This window comes from Lolium rigidum, chromosome 7 (genome assembly GCF_022539505.1).
Source record: "Lolium rigidum isolate FL_2022 chromosome 7, APGP_CSIRO_Lrig_0.1, whole genome shotgun sequence".
In the NCBI taxonomy this organism is placed as follows: domain Eukaryota; kingdom Viridiplantae; phylum Streptophyta; class Magnoliopsida; order Poales; family Poaceae; genus Lolium; species Lolium rigidum.
In genome coordinates, this window is record NC_061514.1 from 359,763,312 (window position 1) to 359,769,849 (window position 6,538).

The 6,538-nt window shown below is 44.0% G+C and overlaps 1 pseudogene; it reads right to left on the reverse strand.

Annotated features, from left to right (window-relative positions):
* Nucleotides 1-513: 513 nt before the first annotated feature.
* Nucleotides 514-5,285, reverse strand: LOC124678075 (annotated as a pseudogene).
* Nucleotides 5,286-6,538: the final 1,253 nt, after the last annotated feature.

The window sequence follows — 6,538 nt, forward strand, 5'->3', positions numbered from 1 at the left end:
ATTGGCAGAGGTGGGCGGCGGCCGCTCGGCAGGCGAAGCATCGCTATTAACATGGCGTAGCGCGCTTGAGAAGACGCATCGGTATGGGTCGCCAGGCGGGCCCGTGGGAGAAGAGAGTACGACCGCGCAGCGTCCGTTCAGACGCATCCGAGACGCATATTGAAGCCACGTTTGCGTCTTCGCAAATAGCCCGATCACAATTTAGATCGCCCCGTTGGAGATGACGATTAACCGCTAGCCCACCATCCATCGCATTATCGGTACATGGTTTATTTGTTTTTGGAGGTGACTTTGCTCTGCGTCGGTAACAAGACATTTTTCACTTGGCAAGGAACAGTTAAATGGAGGCTGTTCTACTGTGCCAGACGCAGGTAACGGGGTAAAAACAGGGTACTTTTCACATTAGTGCTAGATGCTTCAGGCATTAACTACAGAGGCAGCACTAGTCCTTATTCAGTCCTTTTTATTTATGAAAGGAGCAAGTTACTTTTCGAGTCCTGCAGAATTATCAGATAAAGCAGAAACATTTTCTCTTTCTCACCAATCATCAAAGTCAGAGGCCAAGATCTGCTGCTACTGCATGGAGTCCATTTTGTTCGATCAACAAAATACTGTACACCATAATTCAGAACTCAGGGAGTTTCAGCGGTCCATATTACACAACCACAGCGAGAGCTGCCTGAACTACTGTTACTGTACAAGCAAAAAGTGGAGCATAACTAGGAGATCTACAGGGCCAAGCCAACAGCATCATCACTAACCCTATCTGACCATGATGCTAGACTGGTAGTACTATTTTGAGTACGTTAAATGGAAAAGAAGCATCTTTTCCACACAAAAGAGGAACAGAAGAATAAGAAAACCTGACGACCATCTTCAGACAGAAAATCAGCTACAAATATGGCAAGAATGCGGCCAAGGTGCTCATCTCCTAGGCCGAACTGTCAATCTCCCTGCTCCAATGGATGTCGTCGTCGACGATGAGGAAGATGAAAGGGCCGACCTGTCATTCTCCTCCTTGTCCTCGTCGAATGCCTTCAGAAGCAAGTCCTGTAGATCATGAAACCTCCTCTTCTTGTCAGTGGATGTGGATGTATCTCTTCCGAGGGCAGCCAGCTCAGCTTCATCATCCATGATCTTGTCCAGCACATTGGAACAGCGTGGGAAGAAGCGCTTACCAAGTTCAACTGGTATAAACATTCAGATTGCAGTTAGTCAAGAGCCATAAGCTTGGTAAAATTTTCATTTCATAATTGAATGATGAAAAAGTTCGTGCACAACTATGTCACACAAGAACGAGTCAAGTGAACCTATTTAGTCTAAAGACCATTTTTTAGTCTTCAGTTCTTTATATCATGTATGGATTAGCATTATTAATGCACAAAAGAGCGGAATGTCCATTCACATGTTAAGCCCAGAATTATACTCTTCCATTGATGTGCAATATTATGTAAACCTTTCAAGGCACTCAATAGTAGGCATATTAAGAGGAGGGGGAATGAAATCTGTGATTTCAGCTCCAGCTAAACCATTTTTCATACTCAGATTGTTGCAGCGGACAAGCTAAAGAAGTGGCTATTATTAGATTGGTAATACAGATATATAAAAGCGCCGTCGTTATACAAAAGCGAGCTGAGCCTCACCTGTTTTTGAGAGGGCTCTGATCCGAGCTAAGTGTTCGTCCTTCATTATGAAAGGAGTTTCATTTAGATCAACAGTCCCCCTTGTATCTCAGGACGTGGATTTGCACCAGAACCAAGGTTAAATTCCAAAGTACCATCCACTTGAGCAATGTCCATTGCTACTCTTGCCTCAATTGGAAACATTATCCTCGCCAAAGCAACTACATAGCATGAAAATAGTTGTGTGAAAACACAACTTCCAAGAGAATAATTTTGAACAACTTACACATTGGCTAGTTTGCCCATGGAGAACTTCAATCCACAGGGAAAACACCAGCAAGTGCAAACGATAGCAAACAGATAATTTTGAACAGTACACGATTTGTAGATCAATGTTACCTCGGTTTTCAAGGTACAACAACCTTCCACGTTGACATTCACCAGCCATTGCAAGAGAAACCGATGCTTCTCCAAGTTGTGGATCCCTTCTTTCTGCTTGCTCCAGTATCTCAATGCATAACCAGTCTTTAGGAGACGGTTTTCCTTCTTCAGTAATACCAAAGTGATTCCCATATTTTGTGAGTCTCTTAGAAATTTGAACTGCTTTTCTTCCATCAATTGTAAGATCAGAAGGCCGAGCACCCTTTGTTAAAAGGGACACAACAATTTTAGGATCTCTTCGCCTGGCAGCGATATGAAGAACGGTATAACCTCTTGGGTTCCTTAGATTAACATCTGCAAGTGTGAGGTCCAGCAGTTCTGTTGTGATTTTTGAATCACAGTGTTCTACAGCATAGTGCAATGCAAATGCATCATCAAGATTAGTGTGCCCTTCCTTGAGCAGCATCCTGACAAGCTCCACATCATCAGAATCAAGAGCACTGAGTATCCTTCTTACATGTTTGTTAGGAAATCCATTGTCTTCAGGTGAAACTAATCCGAGACTTAGCCGTGAATCAGTAATTTGCTTGATAACATCTGAAGGCAACGCTTTCTCAAGAGTAACCATGTCAAGATTTGACCGGACCACCATATCAAGGCATCTTTCGAGCAGTTTCGTGCAAGATTTATTGCACAAGTTTGCAACACATAAGATCAAAGGAAGGTTATCCACTTCAACCATATCAAGTACATCAAGGAGACGCCGCTGCATGATAAAAGTACATAACATGGCTTAGTACTGGCTTCTTACAAACGCAAAAAACATAAAGCATTAACTGCTACAAGTCGACAAGAACTATCATCACACGATATATATACAATTCAACTGCAGCCAAGTAAGAGCCATCAACATACAAATCCCAGATAAGAATCTCAAAAGGAAAAAAAGAAGGAAAAACACATCATTGGTTAAAAAATGCTTGCAAATCTGAAGTCTCACCACTGCAACATGGTTGAATAAAACCGTATACAGATAAACGGTCTAATCTGACACTAGTTTAAGAATACATACACATAACAACCATTTAATCCAACAGTAATTACAGCTGTGTCACTAATTATTTTTAAGTAACCAATCAAAACTCAAAAGTACTGAGTCTTCCAAGTTAGTTGTCACATACAATAAATGTTATAAACACTTTTACAATGAAAATTTTCTTACCTCTGCAGATGAACAAGTTGATGACTAGTTTACCTAAAGAAGGGCACGCAATAGTCCCGCTTAAAAGAAAGTTTAATGGTCCTAATGGAAAATGAGAAATTGTGGAACTAATATGTGCATAATTATAAAGAATCTTATGTGGTTTAAATATTTGTCTGTTCCAATATTTCACTTTACACGCACTGATATCCAAAACTTTATTAAGTGGAAAACTCAAAGATATTTATTGTCACGATATCCCAGTGCTGTACTTGAAAGTTGTTTGGGGAGGGTGCTGCATTTATATGCTAATGTTTGTGAACATACATCAAATATCTGCATTCATGCAACCTAGAAGTAAGATCCAAGCATCTTTATCATGAGGAAGAACTGCCTTTTGTTGTCTTTTTTTTTTTTTTTTTGGTGATGGAAGAACTGTTGCTTGTTGGCACATGTACCATTGAACACAACTCATGATTTGATAGGTAACTTTCCTTTTCACTACAGAAACATTATCAACATAACAATCATTGAAATAGCACCGAAATGACACACCACCTCGAACTACCAGTTGTAATATTTGCACGTTGAACACATTCAACCGGACAGTTTTGGAATGGAAAGAGACATCCCATTCACACCACCAAACACAAGGATAAGACTTATTTTCCACTCGATTAAAACTGAGATGGGAGTGAACTTGATTGTTGAACCTAGGTGAGTGATGGAGCCTAGTAGAGATCACCAAACAGCTGCACATGTCCTAGCACCAAATTTCACGATCACCGTATGATCAGAACAAGCTCCCCATTTAGCATATGTATTTCTAGTGTTTAACGCTATTATGAAGAAGCACTAAAGCTACAGAAATTTGGCAGTAATGGTAGGGACCTCAAGCCCATTTTGCCGCATATCTCGAACGTCCTCAAGAAAAGGCAGCGTTAAAACTCACCGCTTCAGAACATGGAACGTCTGAGCAGTACGCATCTCCCAGCAAGCATAATAAACGTGGAAAACAAAATTGAAATGAAGGAGGAATCATCGAGCAAAAAGTCTTGATTGGCTGTTGCACGTTAGTACTGATCTCCAAACAACTAAACATAGCAGGCTAGCACCCATCGAAAAACTTCACCAATTTCATGGTCAACACATATTCAGCTCAAACGTAATGCTGCTAGCTGCTTTGCGAAATCATTGAAATTGAGAAGATTTAGCTGCGAAAACATGAAATGGATCTATCCCATTTGGCTGACATATTTACTCGTAGCACCGAAACATGTAATCAATGCTATTTTGTAGAAGTGTACTGAAATTAAAGAAACATAACAGAGCTGTAAGTGTTCTAAGCCCATTTTGCCGCATACAGCAACCGTCCTCGCGCGCAGCAAGCAAAAGGCAGCATTAGAAGTTGCTGTTCGGGCGCACGAAAGGCGTGAGCAGACGCGCATCCCAGGAGCAAGGCACAATAATAAACGTCTGAGACGAAGAAATCATGGCGCGACGTGCGTGCGGAGCAGGGGAGGGGGGGAGATGCGGACCTGGAAGAGGCTGGTGAGCTCGACGACCTGGAAGGTGCAGGCGGCGAAGAGGACCTGCGCCATGAATGAGACGGCGGGGTGGCAGCCGACGTGGCGGCAGCCGTCGTCGTCGACGCAGGCGCAGGCGGACTTGGGGAGGTCGCGGACGACGCGGCCGCTGTAGAGGTAGTCGAGCACGAGCTGCAGCGCCTCGTACCCGACCTCCACCTCGTCGCCGAGGAGCTCCCGGAGGTCCAGCCGGACGCCCTCCGCGCCGGGCGGCGCGGCGGCGGCGCGGCGCGCGAAGACGGCGCGCAGGAAGGGGCTCCGGGCGGCGAGCACGCAGCGGTGGACGCGCAGGTCGGGCGCGCCCGGGACGGCGACGCTGGCGTCGGCGAGGAAGGCGAAGTCTTCGGGCGAGCGGAAGGCGGCGGCGAGGTTGTCGGAGAGGCGGCGGAGCGCCTCCAGGTCCGGGTCGGGCGCGTCGCCGGAGACCTCCATGGAGACGCTGTCGGAGTCGGAGAAGGCGGTGGTGACGTGGCTGGTCGGAGGAGGCTCCATTGGCGCTGCCGCTGCGGCGGCCGGTGGAGGGAGAGGGAGCCCGGCCAGTTGGCGGAAGGCGCGAGGAAGTCGAAGCGAGGCAGGGCTTGGAGAAAGGGATGGTTTAATACTTGAATGAACAAGTAGCCAAATCAATAGTAAACGGTCGTGGGGATTCAGTGCGATCTTGCAGTTCAGGCCCGACATTTCTGGGTTTATGCAAACACAATCACAGGGTTGGCCACAGTGTTCCACACATTCTGTATCTAAAGTTAGTTTGGTACGGTTGTTACTGTATTTAGTACAAACCAGAAATGACAAAAGATGAAAATGGAGTTTTATAGAAATCAAATGTTCATGTTGGTTTTATAGACATGTGATATTTTTCCGTCAAATCATCCGAGTTAGTTAGGAACGGTTGCTACTGTAGTTAGAAAAATAGGGATGACAAAAAGATAACAAGTGTCGCTCATGAATCCGGTACACCTCACAAGACCAATTCTTGGAAAAAGTGTCACTCCATGATTAGTGCACGTCCTGGTTTTATGGAAATGTTTGGGTTTTGTTTCTCAAACATGCCAGAAATTTCATCAAACGGGTATTGCTCCAGACGTATTCTAACTGCCCTTCAAATGGGTAAGCGAATGATCCACCAAGAAAAATTCACAGCGTGTCTTATCGGGCGAACTTTTAATGCCTCGATGGAGGGAGAGAAATCTTGGTCGGTGTTGATAGGAGCTTAGAGATGGCACGCGACATTGTTGGACTAGTAAAATCGGTTGGCCTCGGGCTTAAGAGACATTGACTTTGCAAGGCGCCGACTCAGAGAGAATATTGCCTTCTTTTTTTTTCTTTTTTTTTGTACAAATTGCCTTCTTGTATCGAAGTGATAATTTTTCCATGCCTACTAGAATATTTTCTTTCACTGGAGTGTGATACTCCGTCAATTACTTTCTCTTATATACTAATTTGAACCGCCATCAGCTTTAGTGGTCAAAATAAAACTTCATAAAAACAAATTATCGTTTTCTCTTAATTTATCATATGACCTCGTATAATATTTTAGACCCATTGTTCCTATGTCCAGGAAAATTATGTACACCCCCTTCCATAGTAAGTGTTGCGATTTAGATTCAGTTTAAGCTAATTCAAACTAAATCTCGTGCACTTATTATGGATCGGAGGCAGTAGCATGATTAGAGAAATGTAGATGCTATATAGAAATACGGAGTAGTTGTTTCTCGGAAATATCAAACCGGTATCTTCAGACGATGGAG